The 27,200-nt window shown below is 48.5% G+C and overlaps 1 pseudogene; it reads left to right on the top strand.

Moving 5' to 3' along the window:
- The first annotated feature begins 692 nt into the window (after positions 1–692).
- Positions 693–21,663, top strand: LOC140223409 (uncharacterized; annotated as a pseudogene).
- Positions 21,664–27,200: the final 5,537 nt, after the last annotated feature.

Genomic DNA, 27,200 nt, shown 5'->3' with positions numbered 1-27,200 from the left:
AGTAAAAACATATACTACTTTCTATGTCCAAGTAGATGTGTTCATGTACATACAATTATTATTGCTATACATGATATAATCTGGAGGTAACATTAACAATATGTCAAAAATAAAAATATTTTTATAGCAGCAAAAGAACAACAAAAGACTTAACAGACTAAGTAACTAGGATTTTACAGCAGCAAAAGAACAACAAAATAAATCAAATGCAAGTTTGTGTACTAACCCTAGTGATTGAATAATATTGCACCCAGCCTTATTTGTTGGACCTCCCTGCAAGCGGCGGTGCTTTGGGTCAGCAGCTTTGGCCACAGGTGGTTGGGGAAGCCGCTTGGGGTCATCTGCAACAATGGTGGATTTGGTGGTTCTGTTCTTCTTCACGGGTGGATGTAGAGCAACAACTGGGTCCTTCACTCCGGTGGCAGCGGCGGCCTTCACTACATCCTTTACTCCGACGGCAGCGGCCTCCACTACGTCCTTCGATCCTGCGGCGGCAGCCTTCATAGGGTCCTCAAATTCAGTGCCAGCGACCACCCCCTTGCTTCCCTCGGTGGGATCCGGCGGCGGTTGGTCGGAGGCGTCGTCATCCCTTGAGGGGGGACGACTAGGTCAGTAGAGAAACGGGCACACTCCAATCGGAAGGGTTAACGATGGGAGAAACGGAAAAAGGAAGAAGGATTCACCGGCAATCCATGGTGCATCCTGTTATTCCTGTATCCATCTACGAGGACGACGCGACTCGTGAGCGATGATACGATGGGGGTTGGCCGCCTCCGGCCGCCTGCCGGGAGAAGATCAGAAGGCGAGGGGAGGGGAGGGAGGCTAGGCTAGGGCGCTAGTGGGCTAGCGGCTAGGCGGTGCGGTGGCGGCCGGAGGGGAAGCGGAAGCAGGCAAGCGGCGGCTAGGAGAACCGGACAGAAGGAGAGTGCGATTGTGCGAGTCGTGACTCGCGAGTCTGGGAGAAGCGGCGGCAGAGGGCGGACTGGACTGGGAGTCGGGACTGGAGTCGTGAGTCGCTAGGGTTTGGGGGTGTTTGGGGGCCGGCGGCCGGCCGACGGGCCGAATGAAAATGTTTTCGTGGGCCTGGGCCGGTATACTCGGGTCCCCGGCGGGGAACGGGGACGGGGCCAAGGAGAACGTTTTGCCCCCTGGTTCACCCGACGGGGATGGAAATATGCCCATTAAGCTCCCCATGGGGACTAAAAACATCTCATTTGCGTCCCCTAATGGATGAAATCCCCAGCGGGGATCGGGGATCGGAGCCCCATTGCCATCTCTAGTCTAGCCATGGAGCCGGCAAAGTTGTTGGTGAAAGCTTTTGTCAAATCTGCCCAAGAGTCAATAGACTTGAGTTTAAGTGACTCAAGCCACGTCAATGGTACGGGTTTCATGCATATGGGGAAGTGGATGACTTTGGTGTCATTATTGCCTCCGGCTGCCTAAACTGCCAAGGAGTAGCATCGTAGCCATTGGATAGGGTCTTGTTTGCCATCGTACTTGGTAATTCCTGTTGGTTTGAACTTATCAGGTAGTCTTGTCTTCATTACCAATTAGTGAAAGCAGGAAAGTGGTTGTAGTTGTCAACTTCTCGCTCGCGCCGACTATTGAGTATTTCTCGTAGATCACTGAAGTTGGACACTTCGTGATTCTTCCGAGTAGGGTGAATGCTTTTCACCGAGTTGGTGCAGCTAGCCTCTCCAACATCCTTATGGCGTGTTGGGGCATTGTGTTTGCTTGGGTCTTGGCTGTGTTGCCGAGGTTGGTTGACGACTTCATTGTCGTTTCTTGGAGCATCGTTGTTGTTGGCTGCAGCACCTCTACTGCCCTCTTGGTGAGCTGTGATGCGAGGAACAAATGGAATTGGTGATTCTTTGTCGAGTAGCTTGTAAGCTTGCTCCGCGAGTTGTGCGATTAGTCCATTGCCGCGCTGCACGAGCTGAGCTGTGGCTGCGTTGTCCCTATCTTGAGGCATTAACGTTGTTAACAGATTGATAGAAGCAATTGCCGCAAGTGGGGTATTGTGTTCTTGAGCCTGAACTGCGTCGAAAGCTCTTTCGAGGATTGTGATGGGAATATTTGTAGCCATCGACTGCCGTCGCTCAGCCCGTGTAGCGTTGCGAATCCTTCTTTGGTTTCTTTGATCAGAGGTTTCATTTTGTGGGGCGTCAACTGTAGACTCGTCTTCTAAGATGTTGTCGAGTTGTGCTAATCGCCTGGGGGTTCTGTTCTGGCTAGTACCCGGGTTATTATTTTGAGTAATAACAAGGACTTCCCTGTCTGGGTAGTAGCTTCCGGAGCTTGATGTTGCAATCTCTGTGGAACTTTCCTCGCGGTTGGAAGTGAGTGGGACACCCTCTTGATATAGGAGGTTGTCTATATGAGCGACAAGGCGCGAGTCGTAGTCGCGGGCAAGAAAGGATGGTCTCAAACCTGGCCAATGTACCAATCTGCCTTGTGACGTTGAAGTTATTACCAGTCCTTGTGCTGGACCAGATAATGGTATATCTGGCGGATAAACCGAGTCGGAGTCGTCATCTTCGTCGTGCTCGAGTTTGACTTGAATTCGCGTAAGAAAACCCTGGTGGACTTTGGCTGCATTGCGGAGTCTGTGCGAAAACCATTTTGGAGTCGAAGCCTGCTTGGGAAGTGACTGGGACCGACTAGTCCGAACCGAAGTCGCGTCTGACGTGTAGTCGAACTTGAAGTTGTCGAATTTGAAATCTTGGTTTTTTCTGACCAAACCCTCTGATTTCTTCTCCTGGGCATTGATGATCTGGCGCCGGAACAAACCAGTGCCATCGGTGATGCAGAGCTAGGATCCGAAAACGAAGGTTGCGCCTGCTTCGATGGTGAAGACGGGCTTGATGACGACAGTTGCCATTGAGTTCACGCTGAGAAACTCGACGAGTCCCCCTACCTGGCGCGCCAGCTCTCGGTGTTTTAGATCGGCAACCCGCCTAGGGGGTACCCTAGGTGGTCTTTTGTGCGGTAAGGATCGTCGAGAATCAAGGAATCAATGGTGACGTAAGGAACATGATTTAGACAGGTTCGGGCCGCTAGATCGCATAATACCCTACGTCCTGTGTGTTTGTTTGTATTGATCTTGGATGAACTAGAGTTATTCTTATTTGAGGGGGTCCCTGCCCGCCCTTATATACATGGGAGGGCAGGGTTACAAGTCCGAGTCCTAGTCAAGTACTATTACAGAATTCTACTCGGTATGGCCCGAGTAGTTTTTCATACACATACTGGACTAGTCCGAGCGGGATAAGCCTATCCCTTGTCCTGATCATATCCGAGTACGTCCCTTTGTGGGCCGTCCAGGGTCTACTCGTGGGCCTGGGATGCATGCCCGACACATACCTTGGTACCCTGAGACTTCTCAGGAGGAGAAGTCGAGGTAGACTTAGCAGCAGACCTCTTGCGGACTACTCAGCGTTTCTTCATGGGAGGAGAGGGCTCGTCCTCTGACTCCTCAACAACAATTTTTTGTTCTTCTGATTGCGCTAGATAGCCAGCAAGGACTCGGGACTACAAAAACAAGTCGATATTCAAACAAATATCCCAAGAGTTCAAAAAAGTACAAGTCAAAGTCAAAGGCCATACCACTTCTGGCTGATACCAAGCATCAAACTGACAAAGAGTTGAAGGAATGACCGGTACTCCTGGATAGTTCCTAAAGAACTTGGCTAGCAGTGCCTCAACATCATCATCAGAAATATCATCCGGAGACATACGTGACGGGTCATTAAAATCCGAGTACTCCCCACCCAAGTGAGCCCGTTTTTGCAAGGGCTGAATTCTTATCTTGAGAAAGCTGGCTGCCACATTAACTCCAGTCAAGCCGAGTGCTTTCAACTCGGAAATTTGGTGCAGCAAGTGGTCAAGCTCTGGGGTATCTTCAGGCTCGCTCACCCAGTTATCCGCGTGCTTTGGCGCGTGACTAGTAACCACCCGCAAGCGAGGATTATGGTTCCCAATATAAAACCACCTCTTTTTCCACTCCCCATTGGAGTCAGTCAAATTGTAGTCAATATACGCACCCGAGTTCCTGAGTTGGAACCCGGTGCCCCCAAAGACCTCCGTCCTAAGTGCACTAGGCTGAGGCTTGCAGCGAAACAATTTCCTAAACAGTTCAAGGCTAGGAGGAACTCCCAAGTAAACTTCACAAAGGTGCACAAAAATCGACATATGCAGTACACCATTGGGGTTCAAGTGTACAAGTTGAAGCTTGTAGTACTTGAGGATACCTCTGAAGAAGTCGAAGGTAGGCACGGCCAGTCCCCTCTCCACAAAGTGAGCAAGCATAACCGTCTCATTCGGATGCTTCTCGAATTGCCATGCGTTAGCAAAGGTAGGCCTCCACTCGAGTACCTGCTTTGGCTGCAGAAGCTTGGCGTCGACAAGTGCCTGAACGGCCGCCTCCTTCATCACAGAATGCTGTCACGTCGCTCCAGGCGGCGGTGGCGCAGTTTGGTTCGTCGGCCCCACCTTCGGCACCGACAACACCAGCTCCTTCCCCTTCTTGGACTTCACCTTGCCTGCCGCTCGAGCCTTGCCCTGAGCATTCTCGGGTTTCTTCCCTATCTTCTTGGTGCGCATCTGCCGACTTCAACCGCAATAAGAGCAAGAAAACCTCGGATCCCGCTCAAAGAGCTGCAATGGCGGCGGCGGCGCTAGACAATCGCGACGGTGGAAAAGAGGAGTAGAAAGGCAAGGGAAGAAGAAAAGCATATCTAATTAACAGTGGAGCGTAAACCTAACCGAAAGGGGGTCCTCCGGTTATATCTTCGCCACCTCCGGATTCCAAGCGTCAGTTACGCAACGGACGAGTTTTAAGCAGATTAATTGCCTTAAACACCCAACGGCTACTCTTCTCGATGGGTCTTGACCACTTCAACGAAAAAAATCGCCCAAGTGCTCGGGGGCTGTGGGTACCGTACCCGATGGTTTTGATGCCAGATTTCGTCACCAGAAGAATCGGCGCCAAGAGAAGAGAAAATTGGAAAAGTACAGTTGGGAATCGGCCGAATGGCGCTACAGTCCAAGATCGACTAATGCTACAGTACAGGATCGGCCGATGACTTCTGCCTCGCTTAACCCTTGGGGTTCGGATCGGACACGTCAGGTTCCCGATCGGTTACCTTTTTGCCGATAAGGAATCGGCCGATTAGGAGGTTGGGATAATTGGGCCGGTATGGGCTTGGAAAGGAATAGCAGGATGAAGGGAAGATTAGCCCGTGAAGTGTATAATAACCAACCTAGCACGAATCGTGCTTGTAAATATTCGTTTTCTATTTGAATTAGGGATAGAATTCTAATCAGTTAAGGAGTCATCTGTACGGGGCTATAAATATCTACCTTTGTAAATCTGTAATCATCAACAAATCAATACAACCAACTACTATTTCCTCGTACTTACTTTCAAGCAGGCGACTTCGCCAAATACTTTCTCCTTTTTCACGAGTTCGTACGGGTTGGCAGGGCTGCATCAACTTGATCTCCGGCCGATCTTGTAAGTTCTGTTTGCCGAGTAAATTCTAAGCTTTAACTTCGGGCGCATCGCTGTCGTTTCGTTTAGATTTATTCACTAGTTATCGATATTTACTAGAATCATAGGTTTTACCTGTCTTTCTAGTTTTATCACCAGTTATCCAGCTAGGAATCGGTAGATTGGGCTTTCTTTACATTCTGCTATTAAATTCGCTTATTTTACATATTACCGATTAGATCTATTCCTAGTGTTGTTATTATAGCATTGTGTCGATTACTCCAGTAGTTTTCTGTCTACAAAGCTACAGTGATCGGCTGCCTTATAGCCGATTTCTTTATTACGGCAAATCGGCCGATTCGCTGATAAGCTCTCTCGAGATCGGAAACTTAGCCGATCATGATTTCTGGACCTGACATGTATTCTTCCTTGTCAATCAACAGGTCAGATTGGCTGGCACGCCGCGCGAACCGCACCAGGGCAATCACCCGAACAGGAGTTAAGCAGATTCTCCCGGGTCGTGTGTCAGACGCTGGGGATTCGGTTGACCGATTTCTAGCGCCAACACACTTTTGGCACGCCCAGTGGGACCAATACAACTGCCGCCATGTCGAAGGCTGCTGAAGTCTCCGAAGAAAACGTCATCGAAGTGACGGAAGCAGATCTAAAGGACGACCAGAAGGAAGAACTGGATAAGCATACGGCACAGTTCCGGAAAGCTTGCCTGCAGTCTTTCAGTCGCTCCAGAAGCAGGAAGACTATCAAGAAGTCTTCGTTTCCTACTCCCCGCCAGATCACAATCTCTGAGGACTCGGACAAGATGGCCGATATGGTCCAACAGTCCGTTTATCACGCCTTCATTGATCAATCCCCAGTGCTTGCAAATACGGTGTACAATGCCGTTGTCAACTCCTTCGCTAGTGGGGTACCTCAAGGATACAGGGGACCGGCATATACTCAGCCGATTCCACCAAACAAGGCTTATTTGAATTCAGTTTCTCAGCCGATCCAATTTTCCGTTGGGGGTACAGGCGCTTCATCATCATCGGTTCCTATGGGGTATGGTGGCACACAACACTTTCAGCCACACCCCGTCCAGCTGTCCTCTGCGCCATTCCCTCCAGTTAGCCCATCGCCTTGGGGGGCACCATCAGCTACGACCGTTCAGGATCAATCGGCCGATCAGGGAAGTCCCCAATTCCAGGCGTCTTTCCAAGCGGCCACTCGACCAACCATGCCGCCGTACCAGCCTGTTGCACCAGAGATGAGTAAAACAGCAGAGCTCGTACTATATGATGAAGCAAGTGGCTCATTCAAACAGCCGACCCTAAATGCACAACCGGCTTTTACTCAGATGCCACCTGCTTTCACTCAACATCAAGCTATTCCACCTCTGGTATACCAGCACGTGCCAATACCTCAGCGACGGTTCACCAGCAACAGCCGGATTGGTCGGCACGAATTGCAGAGGTGATTCAGGAACAATTCGGCTTGAAGCCGAAGGTACAAACTTACACTTACAGGACACCATACCCGTCTACATACGATCTACTACCGTTTCCCCATCGGTATAAAGTGCCTGACTTCACCAAGTTCTCGGGGATGGATGACACTTCAACCATGGAGCACGTAAATAGATTTATCATCCAATGCGGAGAAGCGGCCACGCAGGACGCTCTACGAGTGCGGCTATTCTCATCATCCTTGTCTGGATTGGCCTTCAAGTGGTTCACGACTTTACCGCCGAATTCGATTATTACATGGGCCGATTTGGAAAGACAGTTTCATAAATACTTCTACGCCGGGGTACATGAGATGAAGCTGTCCGATTTGACTAGCCTCAAATAGAGAAGCGACGAGCCGATATCCTCATATGTACAGAGGTTTCGGGAAATCAGGAACAAGTGCTATTCCCTGGCACTAAACGACGCGCAGCTGGTCGATATAGCCTTTCAAGGCCTCCTGCCCCACATCAAAGAAAAATACGCCTCACAGGAGTTCGAGAGTTTAAGCCAAATCGTCCACCGATTGTCTGGACAGGAGGTACGTTCTTTCGATCCACGGAGGAATTTCCAGAAGAAAGTGGCGTTCCTGGAAGAGGTGGAGGCCGAGGAAGACGTTGAGGTCGGACTTGCGGAGTGGGTCAAGGGAAAGAAGCCAATATCATGCCCGTTCGGCAAAAAGGAGCCAGAGGTGTTCGGTTTTGACACGACGAAGGCCGATAAAATCTTCGACCTTCTCCTCCAGGAAGGGCAGATCAAGCTCTTGCCATATCATACAATACCTTCTGCCGAACAACTAAAAAAGATGAAATATTGCAAGTGGCACAACTCCACATCCCATGATACTAATGAGTGCAAAATCTTCAGGCAGCAGATACAGTCGGCCATTGAGCAGGGCAGACTTAAATTTGAAGTGCCGACAAAATCGGCCAAGCCGATGAAGATCGACCAGCACCCCTTTCCTACCAACATGGTTGATACGCGGAAAAACTCACTCCAAACAAAGGTGCTGATGTCCGAATCGGCTAAAAAGAGTGGTGCCGTAGACCCCAGAAATCAAGCAACGCCTGAGGACGTCAAAGGAAAGCGGCGGATGGAGGACGAAGATGGCGAATCAGAAGAGCCACGCATTACTTCCCAGTTCCTGCTCCAGAAATATCAGCGTCAACATGAACGCTCAAGGTCCCGGGAAGAAGCGATGCGACGGCACGAAGATCACTGGAGGTGCCCATTCTTCATCCACTGTTGGGAAAGCAACCTCAGGCTACCTTCGGCCGATAATTGCCCAGAATGCAACGGCCCGTATCGTGGTAATCGGCCGTTTAACAGGTCTTGCTCCAAAGACGGAAGACCAGAACCGATCAGCAGGAACTGGCGCGACCAAGATGACCAGCGCCCTCCCGTGCGTGATCGGCTGGGGGGCAGAAGTGACCGATATGATCGGTCAGAAGACAGACGCCGTGACAGACCGGGGGGCAAGTTTGATCGACACGACCGGCCAGAAAACAGGGCCAACGTTCACAGTCGGCTTGAAGAGACGGCCGACGCTCGGGTGACGGACGAGAACCCTTTAGGACGCGAACCGGAGTGGGAACACGCCAGGTCAGGAGCCAAACCAATAAACCCCAGGTGGTGTCCCGATGGATTGACCAAATCTCAAAAATGAAGAATCCAACGTCTCCGCCAATGGGAATAGCAGGAAGAGGAACAACAGAGCACGACGGACAAGAAGGAAGGAAGGCCTCGGGTATGGCGCCCCAAAAGAAACGATAAAGGGGACGACGAATCGGCGGGTGATGAATCGGCAGCCGATATCGGCATGGTTTTTATACTGCCGATGGAATTCATGACTCCTGCCGATCGACAGGATATGTCGGCGATAGAAGAACAGATGGCACAGTTAGCTTTGGAGCCAATGATAGCCACATTCGAGAAGCCCGAGGATGACAAACGACAACACCTGAAAGCATTGTTCCTCAAAGGGCATGTCAACGGCCGCCCCCTCACCAGATTAATGGTAGATGGAGGAGCTGCAGTCAATATCATGCCATATGTCATGCTCCGGAAGCTTGGAAAGAGTGATGATGACTTGACCAAGACAGACATGATGCTCAAAGACTTCGAAGGCAACGTGTCTCCCGCTCGCGGCGCCCTCTGCGTCGACCTCACCATCGGCAGTAAGACCCTTCCCACCACCTTCTTTATTATTAATGGCAAGGGATCCTACAACATGCTACTCGGCCGGGACTGGATACACGCAAATTGCTGCATCCCGTCAACAATGCATCAATGTCTTGTACAATGGGTCGGCGACAACATCGAGGTAGTCAACGCCGATTCCGCATACAGCATCGCGGCAGCCGACACGCAGCAGTGGAGCTGCGAAACCGTCAGGTGCATATCCGGCAGAGTATGGGAGACCGATTTCCTGAAGGTGACCGATTTTGGCCTACAGCCGATCCGAGCAGTCGGCTCCGAAGACTCAGAATAAATGGATCAGTTCGCCCGAGAAGATGGGAAGCTAGGGCACGGGTTCACATCGGCCGATTCACTGGAGATGATAGACTTAGGCGGTGGTACCAAACCAAGGCCGACTTATATTAGTGCAAATTTAGACCCAGAATACAAATGTAAATTGACAAACTTGTTAAGAGAATTTAAGGATTGTTTTGCTTGGGAGTATCACGAGATGCCCGGTTTAGATCGATCTATTATTGAACATCGGCTACCTATAAAACTAGGGTATCGGCCGTACCAACAGCCCGCACGGCGCTGCAATCCTAAAATTCTACCAGACATAAAAGCTGAAATAACTCGGCTAATAGAAGCAAAATTTATTCGGCAATGCCATTATGCCGAATGGATCTCCAACATTGTACCAGTGTACAAAAAGAATGGTAAATTGCGCGTGTGCGTTGATTTCAGGAATCTTAATCAGGCCACACCGATGGACGGATACCCCATGCCGACGGCCGATGTGCTGATAGACGCTGCCGCGGGACACAAGATTATTAGCTTCATGGACGGAAATGCTGGGTACAATCAAATACTTATGGCCGAAGAGGATATACCCAAAACAGCCTTCAGATGCCCAGGTCACCTTGGTTTATTCGAGTGGGTGGTGATGACTTTTGGCTTGAAGAACGCTGGCGCTACGTATCAGAGAGCCATGAACTACATATTTCACAAACTCATCGGCATTCTGGTAGAGATCTACATCGACGACGTCGTAGTCAAGTCCAAAGGACACGAAGAGCATCTGGCCGATTTGCAAAGAGTGCTGGAATGCACCAAGAAACATGGGCTGAAGATGAACCCCAATAAATGTGCCTTCGGCGTATCCGCCGGACAGTTCTTAGGATTCATGGTGCACGAGCGGGGAATAGAAATCAATCGAAAGACCATAGCGGCTATCAACAAAGTCGTGCCCTGCAGAATAAAACTGAATTACAGTCTTTAATCGGCAAGGTGAATTTCATCAGAAGATTCATATCCAATCTGTCTGGGCGGATTCAGGCGTTCACACCACTGTTGAAGTTGAAGCCTGACCAGGAGTTCATATGGGGGGAAGAGCAACGCAAAGCATTGGAAGATATCAAGCAGTACTTGGTTTCACCACCGGTATTGGTTCCTCCTCAGACTGGTAAGCCATTTAAATTATACTTATCAGCCGATGAAAAGGCTATTGGGTCGGCTCTAGTCCAGGAATTCGAAGGCAAGGAACGAGTGATTTATTACGTCAGTAGAAGACTTCTGGACGCTGAAACAAGATATCCTCCGGTGGAGCGGTTGTGCCTATGTCTTTACTTCTCATGCACCAAACTCAGGCACTATTTACTGTCGGCAGAATACATGGTCGTATGCAAAGACGACGTAGTAAAATACATGCTATCACTGCCGATCTTGAAAGGTCGAATCGGCAAATGGATCTTAGCTTTGTCAGAGTTTGACCTGCGGTATGAATCGGCAAAAGCTGTCAAGGGTCAGGTCATGGCCGATTTCGTCGCCCAACACTGCGGACCAGAGGTTACCCTCGTAGAGCCGGCGCCTTGGACTTTATACTTTGATGGGTCGTCATGTGGAGTCGGATCAGGAATCGGCATCGTTCTCATATCGCCTCGGGGGGGAAGCTATGATTTTTCTCTGCCTATAGAAGCCAACGCCACTAACAATCAAGCGGAGTACCGAGCTGTATTGAAGGGCTTACAACTACTAAGGGAAGTCAAGGCCGATTCTGTCGAAGTCTTCGAGGATTCCATGCTTATTGTGGATCAATTAACCGGAAGGTCCGAATGCAAGGACGACGTGTTAAGAATTTATTATGAAGATTGCCTACAGCTCTTAAAAGGATTTAAATCGGCAGTGATCGAGCACATCCCAAGGGACCACAACAAGGATGCCAACAAGCTCGCCCAGCACGCATCTGGATATCGGCCAATTCTAGGCGCTATGGCTCTGGAACTCGCGGCCGATGACTGGCGGAAAGAAATTGCCGACTACTTGAAAGATCCGTCTAAAAAGGTGGAACGACGAGTACGTTTTCATGCTACTAAGTACGTGCTGCTTGAAGACGACCTGTTCTACCGAACGATCGACGGTGTCCTACTCAAATGCCTAGGAACAGAGGAGGCCAAGACTCTAATGGGAGAAATCCATGAAGGGGTATGTGGAGCACACCAATCGGCCCATAAGATGAAATGGATGATCAGGAATAATGGGTATTACTGGCCAACGATCCTCGAAGATTGTTTCAAATATTATAAGGGATGCCAGGATTGTCAGAAATTTGGGAATGTCCAACGTGCACCCGCATCGGCCATGAATCCCATTATCAAACCATGGCCGTTCAGAGGATGGGGAATATACCTTATCGGCCAAATTTATCCACCGTCAAGCAAGGGACACAAATTTATTCTGGTGGCTACCGACTACTTTACCAAATGGGTGGAAGCAATTCTGTTAAGAGCCGTAACATCGGCTATCATGGCCGACTTCGTAAGAGATCATATCGTCTACCGATTCGACATTCCCCAGACTATTACAACCGATCAAGGAACAATGTTCACGTCGGGGGAATTCGAAGAATTTACAACCGATATGGGGATCAAATTGTTAAACTCCTCTCCATACTACGCCCAGGCCAACGGCCAGGCCGAATCTTCCAACAAAGGGATAATTAAGTTAATCAAAAGAAAAATAGAGGAGCAACCGAAGAAATGGCACCTATGTTTAACCGAAGCCCTATGGGCGTACAGGATGGCTTGTCATGGGGCCACCAAGTTATCCCCTTATCAATTGGTGTACGGTCACGATGCAGTACTACCATGGAAATCAAGGGCGGGGTCAAGGCGCATTTCACTCCAAGACCAGCTAACGGCCGATGACTACTCGTCACTCATGAAAAGGGAACTTGATGACTTGGCTGGCCAGCGATTGAGAGCTTTGATAAGCATTGAGGAAAACAAAAAGAAAGTAGCCAGGTGGTACGATAAGAAGGTCAGAGTTAAACAATTTTCCCCTGGGGACCTGGTTTGGAAGTTAGTGTTGCCGATTGGGTCGAAAGATCCTAAATTCGGAAAATGGTCTCCTACATGGGAAGGGCCATATAAGATCGGCAGGTGTGCTCCAGGAAATGCTTATATTTTGGAAACAATCGAAGGAGAAGAGTTTACTAGGGCTCTGAACGGAAGGTACTTGAAAAGGTACTACCCTAGTATATGGGTCGGAGCATAAAGGAGTAGCCACGGCGCACAGCCGATCTATCAACGAGGAACAGCTGATACAAAACGGTTCGTCGAGGAAAAAAACATGTAATCATCCAAATCGGCCGATGTATTCATTCGGTACGGACGGTGGGTTACACGGCCGACGAGGTATAAGTCGCCCTTAGAACAAAAAATAATAATTAACTATTCTTCTTCTTGTGCTCTTTCTCAGCCCGACCTAATTCTATCATGAGACGGATGTACTCTTCGTCCATCTCTATTAGGGTCTCGCCATTCTTTTTCTTACGCTCTCTCTCAGCCCGACCTAACTCTATCATACGACGAATGTACTCTTCTTCTGTCTCTTTCATCGAAGCCTCCGCTTCGACTTGACGAGGGAGGGGGTGGCTCCGATCCATGGCCGGGCGCGAAGTTCCTGCCACCGCATCTTCAAGGACGACCCGTGGAGGAAGCGGGTGGCTTCTGTCGGCTTGAGGTCGCCGGCGGGTGTTGTCATTCAAAAAGTCCAAGACCCGACGGGCTTCCGCAGTGACGTGTTCTTGAAGTTCGTCACGATGAGCCCTGATTAAATCCTTATCCTCTGACGACAACGGGTCATCAGAGTGTATGAGCTCGATGGCGCGTTCGAGCTCGGGGCTAAGACGCCGTGGCTGAAAGAGAGAAAGATTAAAAAGGGTCATCCTCTTCGCAAGAATTAAAAAGAGAGAGGGGAATCAAGGCCAGGGTTTCACCTGGTTGACAGAGGAGGAGGAAGTCGACGAAGACATGACAGAAGGTCGCGCCGACGAGAACGGGTGAGAAAATGAAGCCGAAGCCAAGCTGGTACTCTCGGAAAGGGGGAGTCTAGGCCGGCATTTATAAGAGAAAGAGGCGTGGATATTTGGTAAGGGTGCGTCCCATCGGAAATAAGAAAGGCAATAAATAAAGGAGGCGTCGCGAAGGACGGTCAAAGCAGTTATTAAAGGTTCGTACAAAATAGTCAGTGCCTTTACAGATTACCCAGAAGGGCATCGATGGCCGCAATCGCCCGGCGCCGGATCTGATCGGCAGAGTCCAAGACCCGTTGGTCTTCATCCGCCGATCCGGGGACTTCTGACGCGCTACGGTGGAGCTTCAGGGCTTCATGGGCCAAGTGCTGCCTCTCCTGTTTCAAATCGGCAATAACAGAAGGGAGTTCTTGGAGCCTTTTCTCTTCGGCGTTGATTGCCTTGGTCACCTGCTCCATTTCCTTGGCAAGCTTTGCCCTTCGGCGTTTGAGGCGGTCTATCTCACCGACGATCCCTGGGTAGGAGTCCTCCAGAAAATGAATACGTTGGTGCACCTCTTGAGCTTGACGTTTGTACACGTCCTCTTCTTCACGAGTCTTGGCCAGTTTGGCGCGATCGGCCATGTGGCGAAGGGCTCTGAAGACCGGGATCCTCATGGACTCGATAAATGCGGCCGGCGCTAATGCTTCCTCCACTTCTTCGGGCACTCATCCGCTGACGTCGCCAAAGAGCTGACGAATCGGCGAGGCATCTTCTACCAATCGGCCGATATCTCCTTGAAGAAGGGATCGGATGTTGGTAAGCTTGGCTCGGACGTCGTCAGGGATGGAGCTTAGGGCGATCTGGCGAGAGGCGACTTCTTCATCGTCAGAGAGGGCAACCGCAAATGAGAAGAGGCTGTTGTCAAGGGTGTCCTGTTCCTGGAAGTAGTAAAGAAGAAAAATAAATCGGCTGATGGTGAAAGCATATCGGCTGAATGAAGTTGAAAGATGTCTTACCTCTTTGAATCGAATCTCGTCCAGTTGCATTCGGGAAGCCGTTGTGCTCGGCTTAGGGGCTGGTACCATGGGTTCATCAGAAGAGGAGGACTCCACGATGATCGGTGTTGTACTTGGACCAGCTTCCTGAGTAGGAGCTAATGGTTGAGGAGCGCTTGGCATGCCGATGATCTGTGTCAGAAGGTTGAGTAAGCATATTATTCAAATACTAAGGGAATCGGTGAAATTGTGTTGTACCTCGACGGATGGAAGCGAGGACGCATCGATGGCCGATTGGGTTGCTGCCGATTGTTGTATGTCCATGGGGGCACTCTGTGCAGTCTAAGATAAGAAGGATTAATATCAAAACGACAATCGGAAGGATTAAACAAAAGTTTACCTGTACGGCCTCTAACAGCAGTGACGCGGCGGCTGCCCCAGCTTGTGCGACGACTTGAGTGTCAATATCTCTGGTAGCCTGAGGGGGTGGCGCGGCCGAAGTCTCTGCCGATACGAGCATGGGAGGATCCGCCGAATCTATATGGGCCCGGACTCGGCGGCTGGTTTTCTTGGTAACTTTCTTCTGTGTCTGCTTCGATCAGCCGGCAATCACGTCCACAGACGGAGCATCATAGCCGATGAGAGGATAGGCGGTGTATGGATGACGATCTTCTATTAGCCGACCACTCCGGCTATGTGTAGGAGGGACACAATTCTCAACCTGAAGAAATAGTAAAACATTAGTGTTCAGTCGCGTTGAAAAAAGGAGTAAAAATCGGCTAAGGAAAATACCTCGGCATTCGGGTCGATGTTGGCTGGATCCAGGAGGTTGCAGTATGTTGATGCCGAATTGCAGAAGAGGAATTGTTTCCATTCGGCCCACCAAAGTTTGAATGGCTGGACAGCGAAGTAGTGTTGGAGTCCGGGATCCGGTCTCGTACCCGACTGTAGTCCAGGCCTGTTGTGAGCCCATCTCTGAACTTGACTCGGCCAGCAAAATATACTTGAATCGGCAGCTGACCCATGCCGAGTTGGCGTGCTGCAGCAGAGGGGTTGTAGAACTCGTACGTGGGGGCATCTTTCCCTGAGAACAAGTTGGCTGGCAGGATTCCTGGCTTGATTAACTCATCGGTGAGTTCTTCGTCGAATCGGCCAGTGGTCGAGTCGAAGCAGGTTGGGAGTTCAAAGATTGGGTCATCCCGCTGATAAGGAAACCAGACGGTTGCATCTTCATTAAAGCCGTTGTAAAAGCATCGGAAGTACTCGGCCACTTTTGTAGCAAAGTACGTGCAACCTGGAAAGGCCGATGCCGCTTCGCCATAAGAGGTGCATCGGCGACGAGCGGTAGGATCTTCTGCCGATTCAATGTTGGGGAACATCATGTGATCCACCCTCTGCTGAGTGATCTTGCTCATATAAAGATTCAGCCATAAATTGATGAACCACCAGGGTCCGCCTGGATTTCCGATCGGCTCCCCCTTGGATAGTTTGATGCCGATTTGGTGGAGCATGTGGTACGCCGCCCCTAGCAAGTGTTTCCCAAGGGGAACAGGGGTTCCTGCCGATAGTGCTTCGGCTAAAGCCTGGATGTTGGTTGATGGGCCGGCTGCTCTTCCGCAAAAGAAATGTTTTTCTAACCACATCATTAAAAAGGCCGTGTGCTCCCTATTCTCAATAGACCTGGCTCTTTTGTTGCATCTGATGAATCTTTTTCACCCGCTAATTCCTCTTGTGTCCAGCCGATGTGACGTTGAGGCTAAGAGGCGGAAAGGTGTGTCCAAGGAGGAAATATCAAGGCCCGTCAATAGAACCACATCGACCAGTGTGGGAGTCATAGGTCCATGCCCAAACAAGAAAGTATTGAGGGCATCAGACCAAAAGTAAGAGGCCGCTATCACCAACGGTTCATTTCGCTCCATCTAGGACAAAGACAGGTTGATACACTGGCCGATTTTGAGCTCGTCCCATGAGACCCTCTTCGGCTCGGCTATCCGTTGGTACCACTCCCTCCAACCTGGGGTTTCATTCGGCCAAGACCTAAAGGTGCCTAACCAGTGATCCAGGTCCATGGTGGATTGTTTGAAGGGGATTCTGTGGGTTTCTAAATTAATGAGCTCTATTGGATCTTGGTTCCCCATGGGTCCGAGGCAAATAAGGCTAGGATTTCCGGTAAGATGAATGGTGATACGGTGTCTAATCGCCTAAAAAGGAAAGAGGGAGTGCAAAAGTAAGAAACAGATCTAAAAGTAAATGCATTGCCGATAAAAGGAGGATTCGGTAATAACCTCTGGGATGAAGTTCCTAGTAGTCGGCGTTACCGCTGGTGCAGCTGCGGAGGATGAGGCCGCCATGGGGATTGCCATTGGGATCTCCGATGAAGCTCCTTCTTCTGACGACGGAGCAACTGTTGTCGCCACTACCGCCGGAGGCGCCATTTCCGAAGCATCGCGCGCTGGAGAGCTGCCTGAAGGGGCCGCCATTGAAGGGGAAGAGAAGAAGCAACAGGAGGATGGCGCTGGGAAGCTTCAGCGATAAGGGAAAAGTGCTGAGGGAAGAAGAGGGCGCGCGCGCTGAGGAAGAAAGACGTGAGCTTGAAGGTGAAGTGCGGGGTGGACTGCTATTTAAAGGGCGCCTGAAGAAGGGTAAAAATGGAATTTTTACCGCGCCGGCGTTTCGAGTTTTTCGGGAGTAGTGGTTGTCGTGGGCGCCCGTTTCGAAAAGATTACAATCATCAGCTGGAAGACCGCGAAACGGAAGGATATTTTCATTGCGGCTGTTTCGGAGGAAAAGTTGAAAAGAATTTCGAAGTAAAAGACTATGTTTTACTCCGAAACTGGGGGGCATGTGTTGACGCCAGATTTCGTCACCAGAAGAATCGGCGCCAAGAGAAGAGGAAATTGGAAAAGTACAGTTGGGAATCGACCGAATGGCGCTACAGTCCAAGATCGGCTAATGCTACAGTACGGGATCGGTCGATGACTTCTGCCTCGCTTAACCCTTGGGGTTCGGATCGGACACGTCAGGTTCCCGATCGGTTACCTTTTTGCCGATAAGGAATCGGCCGATTAGGAGGTTGGGATAATTGGGCCGGTATGGGCTTGGAAAGGAATAGCAGGATGAAGGGAAGATTAGCCCGTGAAGCGTATAATAACCAACCTAGCACGAATCATGCTTGTAAATATTCGTTTTCTATTTGAATTAGGGATAGAATTCTAGTCAGTTAAGGAGTCATCTGTACCGGGCTATAAATAGCTACCTTTGTAAATCTGTAATCATCAACAAATCAATACAACCAACTACTATTTCCTCGTACTTACTTTCGAGCAGGCGACTTCGCCAAATACTTTCTCCTTTTTCATGAGTTCGTACGGGTTGGCAGGGCTGCATCAACTTGATCTCCGGCCGATCTTGTAAGTTCCATTTACCGAGTAAATTCTAAGTTTTAACTTCGGGCGCATCGCTGTCGTTTCATTTAGATTTATTCACTAGTTATCGATATTTACTAGAATCATAGGTTTTACCTGTCTTTCTAGTTTTATCACCAGTTATCCAGCTAGGAATCGGCAGATTGGGCTTTCTTTACATTCTGCTATTAAACTCGCTTATTTTACATATTACCGATTAGATCTATTCCTAGTGTTGTTATTATAGCATTGTGTCGATTACTCCAGTAGTTTTCTGTCTACAAAGCTACAGTGATCGACTGCCTTATAGCCGATTTCTTTATTACGGCAAATCGGTCGATTCGCTGATAAGCTCTCTCGAGATCGGAAACTTAGCCGATCGTGATTTCTGGACCTGACACGTATTCTTCCTTGCCAATCAACAGGTCAGATTGGCTAGCACGCCGCGCGAACCGCACCAGGGCAATCACCCGAACAGGAGTTAAGCAGATTCTCCCGGGTCGTGTGTCAGACGCTGGGGATTCGGTTGACCGATTTCTAGTGCCAACAGATGGTCAGAATTTTCTTTTTCAGATTACCAAGAGTAAAACAGCTAAGGAACAGGATTGACAGTAAGCCTGACTCTTCGACTCAACCTAAGGCTCGGGGGCTACTCCATATGGAGTACGATTGTCATCGTACTACCATATAAAATTCTTGGAATAAGCAAAGGGACAAGAAGAGTACCTTCCAGCCACGCGACAGTACTCAAGCACTTCGGACACTGCAATCTCTATGACGAACTACTCAGATAGTGCCCACAGTACGCGAGACTGTGGCGCACGACTACAAAGTACTCGGGGGCTTGTCGGGCATGCACCCTAGGCCCACGAGTAGACCCTGAATGGCCTACTAAGGGACGTACTCGGATATGATCAAGACAAGCGATAGGCGTATCCCACTCGGACTAGTCAAGTATGCACATGGAAAACTACTCGGCCCATGCCGAGTAGAACTCTGTAATTAACTCGACTAGGACTCGGACTTGTAACCCTGCCCTCCCGTGTATATAAGAGCGGGCAGGGACCCCCCTCAAACAATAACTCCAAGTGCATCTAACATCAATACAAACAAACACACAGGACGTAGGGTATTACACGATCTAGCGGCCCAAACGTGTCTAAATCGTGTTCCTTGCGTCACCATTGATTCCTTGATTCTCGACAGCCCTTACCACATAAAAGACCACCTAGGGTACCCCCTAGGAGGGTTTCCGATCTAAAACACCGACACCTCCCCCCCCCCCCCCGCCCCGGGCCCAGAAGCAGAGCTAGAGTGAGAGTGAGCTTGCGGGAGAGAAGAGGAAGGGAGGGAGGGAGAGAAGAAGGAAGGGAGGGAGGAGGGGAGGGGAGAGGAGATTGAAGTCCCGTTCCTCGCTTCGTTAGAGGTATTTTTTCTAATCCCGTAGTTTAGGTTAGCTCGTAGTAGATAGATCTAGTAGTTAGTTTAGTGGATTTGAGACATAGAAAAATGTAGCTTAGTTATTCTAGTGGATTTGAGACATAGAAAAATATAGCTTACTCAGTTTAGTGGATTTAGCTAAGGTATTTAGTTTACAGTAAAATTAGTTTGTTGATTTATGTAAATTAATTTTAGATGAATATTATTTGCAATGCTAGGGTTATATTATGTATAGGTATTCAGAATGTAGTTGTTTCAGGGGTACTTGGAATTATTAGATGTAGTTAGAATTTTTGTTCTTGTCGCGTATATTGACCCGCTGTTTAGGGTTAGATTAATTTAGTAATTGCCTATGGTACTATCGTGTGTATTGACCAGGTAAAATGAAATGAATTACTTCGTAATTTTGGATAGCTCTAAAATGGTTATTATTGTCGATGATAGAATTACATATTTGTACCGTATATTGAAATGTAGGTATCGTTGCAATTAACTAATTTAAGTTATTGAGAGTAATTTTCACTGTTCGTGTCGTGTATATTGGCAGGCATGTCGAAAAGTTTATATTTCCAAGTGTTTTATAGTTGAGGGGAGGTTAGATATGATCCAAAAGAGGTAGATTTGTCTGAATTTTAGTCGTTCTGCAAGAATTTACTAAGAGGAAGAGAGAGGACTTGGGGTTCAATATGCAAGTGGCTTTGTAAGGATTTCGATCTTGATAGAGATCAAGTGGATCTGTCTGTTAGGGCTGTAGTGAGGAGACAACCTGACATAAACTTTTGGGAGCTGATCCCGATTGAAGGAACCCAGAACTACCGGGCTGATGTAAATGGTTGCATGAAGCACAGTTTACCGCTGATATTGTATGTTCAAGTGTTCATGAAGATTAGGTCTAGTAGTCAGATGGAAGAAGAAGTGGGAGGTGTTGAAGTTTAACCCGAGGAAGGTGTGGAGAGTACTGATGGGCAAAATGAAAAATATGATGAAGATGGGGCAGAAGAGGGAGATGCAGAGGATGATGTTGCAACCCGTGAGCCAAATGGGGAGGCTGTTGAGGGGGAAGACATCCGTGAGTTAGTTGAGCAGGTGGAGAGGGAAGGACAAGAGGCCAATGGTGCGATGGATGATGACTCATCGGATGAGAAAGATGCTTACCCTGTCCCGTGGAACTAGTCAACTTATGACCATTCTGCCCTGTAGGTCAATGTAGGGGAAAATGTCCCTTGGGAGCATAGGAAGAATGAGGTTTGCGTGGGTGCTTTGTACCCTAGTGGGGATGAGGTGAAGACAGCTGTGAAGCGATGGTCCACTTTATCTTTGCAGTGGCAGTTCAGGGTGGTAAGGAGCAACCCGACGGTGTATAATGTCTGCTGTGTGAGAAGCAATTGCCCGTTTAGGGTGCACGCATACAAGGGGAAGTGGAAGGATTACTGGGAGGTGACTAGATTGGTTGAGCACCAATGCTTGCTGGATGAATTGGAAGGAACACACCGCAACCTCACTATTGATTTTGTGGCTCAATACATGTATCCCCAGATAGTGGAGAATCCCAGCTTCGAGCCCAAGTCGATTGTTTGTGCCATAGAGGAGAAGTTCAAGTATAAGATTACCTACCACAAAGCTTACCGAGCCAAGAAAAAGGTGTTGGAGATGAAGTGGGGTACGTACGAAGCATCGTATGACAACCTCCCTCTCCTATTGCACACCATATGCCAGAGGAACCCAGTACGCTACTACGACCTGAAAGCCTATCCATGTGCTCAGTTTCCAGGCAAACAGGTCATGCAGCGGTCATTCCTAGCCTTGGGTCCTTGCATTGAGGCTTTTCAGTGATGTCGTCCAGTCATTTGCATTGATGGCACATTTGTGACTAGAAGGTATAAAGGCACAATCTTGATAGCTATTGGGTCCGACGGTAACAATCAGGTGTTGCCGCTGGCGATCGCCTTTGTGGAAAAAGAGTCTTAAGATAGCTGGTATTGGTTCCCAGAGAGGGTGAAGCAGATGATTGTGAAGGATATGGAAGGTGTTTGTCTAATTCATGATCGACACAAAGGCATTCTACAAGCAATCGAAAACCTATAGAATAGTAGTGTGGAGCGTTTTAGGGTGCCGATATGGCCGGACTTGAAGAGTAGGTGGTGCATGAGGCATACAGGAGCAAACTTCTATAATCAATTCAAGAACAAGACCCTTATGAAAATGTTCAAGTGGCTGTGTACCCAGAATCAGGAGAGGAAATTCAACTTGCTATGAAAGAAACAGTCCGAAGATCTAGGCAAGAGGCCGGTAACCAGCGAGGCCGACGCCCTTGTGTCTCTGGAGGACGTCAGACTGTATGGTCCGAATGTCAAGCGGAGACGGGGAAGGTCCATCAAGAGTTTCTCACAGTGGATTAAGCAAGAGCCGAAGGAAAAGTGGGCATTACTCTATGATGAGGGAGGTGCTTGGTAAGGTTTAATGACTACAAACCTAGCTGAGGTTTACAACTGGGTCCTACGCGGTGTTCGGGGACTGCCCATTGTTGGTATCATGGAATTCTTATTGTACCGCACCATGAAGTACTTTAGGGAAAGGTACGCGGTGGCTGATAACTCAATGCTCGACAATCACAAAATTTATGGGTACAAGATGATAGAGTACATGGAGGAGGCGATTAAGAAGGCTCATAAGCATCGTGTTAATGAAGTGGGAGCCGTGGAACGGCGAGAAGCACACACAAGAGTGCAACATCACCAATGAAGGGTGTGTTTGCTCTTGTTAGAAGCCAAGGTTGCTGCACAGGCCTTGCACCCATGTCATTGCAGCATGCATCGAGGCAGGGGGACTTCAGCCTCGTCAGTTCGTGCCACATTATTTCCTAAAGAAAACTATATGGCACACTTGGAGGAACGAGATTGATGGATATTGTTTACTGAAACTTCATAAACAATCTCGGTAATGCCGCGCGCTACATTCCTGACCCTGATCAAGAAATGTTCCAAGGGGTCGGGCGGCAAAAGAACAAATGCATCCGGAACAACATGGATCAATTTGAAGCCGATTCTGATGTTCGCCTCTGCTCCAAGTGCCATAAAGCCGGTCACACCTATAAAAACTGCCATGCAACGACATATGGAGGCAGGGGTAGCCAAGCCGGACCATCAAGCAGTGACGCAAATGCTCCAGTGCGTGGTCAGGGTCGTCGTGTTGGAGGTATGCCCTAGAGGCAATCATAGAGATAATGATATTCCATTTGTATCCATGATTTATATTGTGTTCCTTAAATATCCATTAAAGGCTACTTGAATTGATTTGCAATTATGTGAATTGTGTGTGAAACTCTTTACTTGTATGGTTATTCTAAAGTTGTCCCTAGTCGGAGTTCATGTGAGGACACACATGAATATTAGACTAGCACATGTATTAGTTGATGACTATGTTTCACAAGTCATGGACATGGAGATGTTGAACTAATAATGTGGGCACATGTGAAGACATGTGCTAGGACTAACCCAACACGAGAAGTAGTTCTCTCTTTAAACAACATATACGCTTTGTCCTTAGACCTGAGATTGTCGCATGTATTCAAGATGTGGATCGATCTACTTAGGGGCTATCAAACGCTACGTCGTAATAGGGTAGTTATAAAGGTAGCTTTCGGATTTGTCAAGAAGCATGCTATGAGACATGGTTAATCAAGATGAGATTTGCCCCTCTCTGATTGAGAGTGATATCTCTATGCCCTTCGAGTGATCGGATCCAAAAATGCATGACCATGCTACGTACGGTTAAGAGTTAACCTACAAAGAGATTCCGAATCACAGGATCGAGAAAGAGCGGTCGGCTTAAAGCTAGACCAAATATCGTGAGGCAAAGGGAATAGCATGTATATAATGTTGTGATGGTTCGTCTGATATGATCTTCGTGTGCATATAGGAGTTGGCACGTCTTGCTAGAGGCCGCTACCGACTATTGGGCCGAGTAGGAGTACTTGGGCCATGTCTATACGTATCCGAACCCATAGGGTCACACACTTAAGGGGATGGAAGCCCAATTCGGATGTGATCCGAGTTGGATTAGGTTTAGAAGTACTAATGGGCCTCGGACCTAGAGGCCCGTTAGGAACCTCTATAAATAGAGGGGTGGGGGTGCCCTAGGGTTTACACCTTTTTGGCAAAACACATCTGCCGCGCCTCCCACGCCCTCGTCTATTGCAACTCATGGATCTAGCAGTCCGGCTTGCGACGCTTCCTCCCTGCACGTGTGGATACCTTGGAGGTGTTGCGCCTGCAGCACTTGGACGAGCCGCCGACGAGCCACGACGAGCCGCCGACGAGCCACGACGAGCCGACGACGAGCCGCGGCACGAGGGCAATCTTGCTGCACGTGGACGAGTTGCTGAGGAGCTGCTGGACGTCGACATGATCGACTACGTACGACTACGTTGATCGACTTCACTGCATCGACGCGAATCTACATCTTCCGCACCAGTAGTGCGTCGAGTGGTAATCCCGTGATCCTTATACGGCAGTTTTCCTGGTTTACGCGGTAGAAATTTTTGATTTGCACTAGTGTAGCCTACCTCGTATCCCAACATGTCGTGCATGTAGCAACAATGACGGGCTTCTGCAATTCATGTATGCAGTACTTGGAATGTGTGTTGTATGTTTGTGAACCCGTACGTCTACCGAACCTTGTCATATGTAATGTAATTCGTGACGTTTGTTGTATGTCGAGAGACTCCTGTAATTCTTAGATGGTGGAATGTAACCTAAGTTGTAGTAGTAAGATATTGTAATATTTGTATATCGTGTACTATTTCATTTATGGTGTATTTTGAATATCTCATGTCTAGTGCATTCTATTTGATATATGTAGTATTTGAAGTAACTGAAATGTTTTGCCGCTGTTATTATTTTGTCGCGTATTGATAGTTTACGTGTTGCAGGTATGGCGGAGGAGGCTGCAGAGGGGTATCAGAACTCCGAGTTGCTCGACCCTACCTTGTACGACTTTCACATGTCGTTCATGTCAGCCGTACGAGGTGCGAACCTTGGCATGCTTCGGGCACCTGTCCTGCTTTCGACGATGCCGATCGATGCATGTTGGATTCCGAGGTACACTAAATAAATTTGAACTTGTAACATTGCATTGTTTGAACTAATAAATGGTATGCATGGTATAGATTACGCACTGTGGGCCTCCTCCCTATAGCGAGGTTGGTTGAGGGAGACATGGTCAACACCGCGCATGAGGGGGTGGAGAAATCGACACACTTCCACTTTGACATGTCACTTCTAACAGCTCTTCTAGACCGTTGGCAGCTCGAGATGCACACGTTCCACCTCACAGTGGGTGAGATGGCTCCGACACTTGAGGATGTCTAGCTCCTTCTTGAGCTTCCTTGTGCTAGGAGGGTCGTTGCTGCAGAGGATGTGCCAGTTAGTTGGCATATGGAGCTTTTGACCCGATTTGCCCACGTTCAATGGAACGATCGGGCCGAGACGTATTAGACCTTCAGCTCGACACACGGGCCCATGAAGAAGTGGCTCATGCAGTTCAGTGTGAGTAGTTACTTACCTAACTTTTCATATCATCATTGCTAAGTTTTGTGAATTTGTCAACTAACGTTTATTGTTGTGCAGACCGACTACATGAGAGCCGCCGACGCCACAGTTGCACGGCACTTGGAGGCATATCTGCTGTGGCTCTTCAGGTGGATCATGTTCTGCACGTCCTAGGGGAACTCGGTGCCTAAGCACCTACTTCCTTATGCGAGAGCCATAGCGGATGTCCCGCTCGACAAGGTTCCATAGTACAACTGGGGTTCAGCTGTATTGGCAGCGACCTACAGGGACCTTTGCATGGGCTGCTGCAAGGTAAACTCGATGGAGCCCATCTTCGTTGGGTGCTCGTTGCTGCTTCAGTTGTGGTCATACGAGCGCTTCTCGATAGGTCGGCCATGGATTGACGTGGCCCCCTACTCGGAGCTGCCTTTCGACCACGACGACCTCGACAGACCCACGATGGGGTCGTTGTGGTGCTTGAGAAAGGTACGGTACTACACCTACAATTACTCAATTTATATGATGCATGCTTTCAGGTTTCAATTAGTGAATCTTTTCGTGAATTTATTTTTTGTTGGGATCGTGGGTTGGGGTGCAGATGAAAAGGTCGTACCCAGACTTTGTCGGTCAGTTCGACGCTCTTGTCGACACCGACGTGAGGTGGAAACCGACGCTCTTATCACCATGGCATGGCTTGTGTCGTGCAGCTCTATGATGGCTATAGTGATGTAAGCCGGCGTTTCTTTCGATGCCCGTATGGCTTGGTGAGTCAAGTAGGTCGATCCACCACTTCCTGAGCCAACCCAAGTAGGTCAATCCACCACTTCCTAAGCCAACCCATGAGTACATCCACTACCTCAAGTGCAAGATCTTTGACCTGGAGCGTAAGGTCGAGGATTTTTAATTCGAAGTTGATGCAAATTCTTGGGCGGTTAACATCGCATGTGACTTGATTTGTACCGATCCATGGTGCAAGTGCCCCTACCACCACAACAAGGATCACCCCCCGTCTCCGCCATCCTCTGAGGGTGTTGCCTACTATGGAGCTGGACCGTCGCAGTTCTCGCAGAGACAGTTTTACCAAGAAGTAGACATGGCTCTATCCCCGGCTATTTCAATTACCCAAGGCATGGTAGGTTTAGCAATGGCAATGGTTTAGAATAGCATATGTGCTGTACATGCCACTGCAATCTATAATTAATTGTTCACCCTAGAGTTATTCTTGTTCATATGTTGTGCATGAATTTCGTTTGTATCTGTTGTAATCTAATGGCTGGAAGTTAAATCATTTTTAATTATTTCGTTTAAACCGAGCAAGAAACAGCTATGTATCATATTATTTTCATGTTTACACCGAGCAAGAAGGGTGAAAGAAGCTTATAGAATCTTATAACTGATGATGATAGAGGGAAAGGCAGGATGCTCACCCGACTGGGTTAGCTACTATCTTGTGGTCAGGGTCTTCTATTTGACTAGGAGAATCATTAGAGGGAAGAGGCTTGTAAATGCTATGCTTGAAAGTGGGGTGCTTCCAACTGCTAAGTTTTTCCATGGTCTTATTGGTGTCCTTTGTGGAACTAAGAAAGTTGACCATGCTCTTGATATGTTCAGGCTCATGAAGAGTGTGAGTTAGTGGACGTATATATGACCTGCTTATAGAAAAGTTTATAGGAATGGTAGATTTCAGCTTGGAAGAGAGCTCTAAGATGATGCTACAAAGAGTGGTCTCGTGCTAGGATGCTTAGAGGATATGCTGGATCCCTTGAAGACAGAGGTATTCAGACCAGCTTGTCCAGCACGAAGATTAAGTCCTCAGAGCTATAACACAAAGAAATAAAATTACTGCTTTTGGAGCTAAAAAGAACACTGCTACCACCACAATAAGGATCGCCTCCCGTCTCTACCATCCTTTGGGGGTGCTGGCTACTATGAAGCTGGAAACAACAATGTATCTCCATATTTCAGTTTTAAAAATATTAGACAAAATTACACGACAAGTAACTACTAAAAATTAAAATAGAGTTATAGCTGGTTCAACTGGCTATAGAACGTGCCGCCGTTTCAAACAACGGTAGCCAAGCTACCGTCATTTCATACGGCAGTAACAGGCTACCACCATTTCACATGGCGGTAGGAGGTTGTGCAGCGATCCGGCTCTCCAACCGCCATTTCAACTGGCGGTAGTGGCGTTATCGCCGTTTCAACCGGCGGCATAGTTCCGTTTGTCCAAATTTTTCTAACGACTATTTATTTATGCAAAATCGTAATAGAAGGAATATAAAAATAAAAAGGTTCCAACACTGGCCCACCAAACGCCACCTAAGTAATCGCTAGCCCGCCGCCC

This window comes from Setaria viridis, chromosome 7, assembly GCF_005286985.2.
Source record: "Setaria viridis chromosome 7, Setaria_viridis_v4.0, whole genome shotgun sequence".
NCBI lineage: Eukaryota > Viridiplantae > Streptophyta > Magnoliopsida > Poales > Poaceae > Setaria > Setaria viridis.
The sequence above is the reverse complement of the archived record's forward strand: the minus strand, read 5'-3'. Positions and strand labels throughout refer to the sequence as shown.